This window comes from Octopus bimaculoides, chromosome 15 (assembly GCF_001194135.2).
Source record: "Octopus bimaculoides isolate UCB-OBI-ISO-001 chromosome 15, ASM119413v2, whole genome shotgun sequence".
Lineage (NCBI taxonomy): Eukaryota > Metazoa > Mollusca > Cephalopoda > Octopoda > Octopodidae > Octopus > Octopus bimaculoides.
In genome coordinates, this window is record NC_068995.1 from 7713709 (window position 1) to 7714529 (window position 821).

At 34.2% G+C, this 821-nt stretch overlaps 1 protein-coding gene across 2 annotated transcripts in view; it reads left to right on the forward strand.

Moving 5' to 3' along the window:
* Window positions 1–821, forward strand: part of LOC106875059 (synaptotagmin-9) — a 198038-nt gene that overhangs the window by 158505 nt on the left and 38712 nt on the right. The gene's annotated exons all lie outside the window — the stretch shown is intronic.

Below are 821 nucleotides of genomic sequence, written 5' to 3' on the forward strand. Positions count from 1 at the left end.
GAGAGAGAGAGAGAGATAATAGATAGATAGATAGATAGATAGATAGATAGATATATAGATAAACGTAGAGATGCTACAGCAGATGGTTCTATATCCACAATATTGTGTCGCATTTCTTTCTCACTGAGCTTTCCACTATTACAATAACTTAAACGCTGGATTGCTTTCCTACAACTCTTCAATTCAGAAGTCATCGGAACACTATTGATTTTCTGCAGTTCCCCATACATCTCTTATCTTTTCTCTTTGTCTCTGCCGCTCTGCCTCTCTCTCTCACTCACTCTTTCTCTCTCAATCTCTGTCTCTATGTCTCGCTCTCTCTCTCTCTCTCTTTGTCTTTCTCGTTGTGTCTCACTCTTTCCCGGGCGACTGCAGTAAACATAGTTACTAAAAATAACTGTTACTTGTATATCGTTTGTATCATGTGCGATGCATTGTGATATCTTGTCATATCCCATGGTTTAATAAATACAACCACACCACTTTACAATCCTACAGAGCAACATCTCCAATCGGAACACAACACAAAAAAATGTTCTCTGATGCTGATAAATACAAATCATGTCAAAATTCTGTTGTGATATCATTACATTAACTTGATATCGTTTACAACAAAGATATATATGTGCTGTATACGTATGTATGCATATTCTGAATGTATGTATATATGTATAGATATATAAGGACATACATGTATGTATAAGATATAACTGTATTTACGTAGCCTCACACACATATATATACATACGTTTTGTACGTGTAGATGCGTATGGATGTATGTGTGTGTGTATATATATATATATATATATATATATATATAT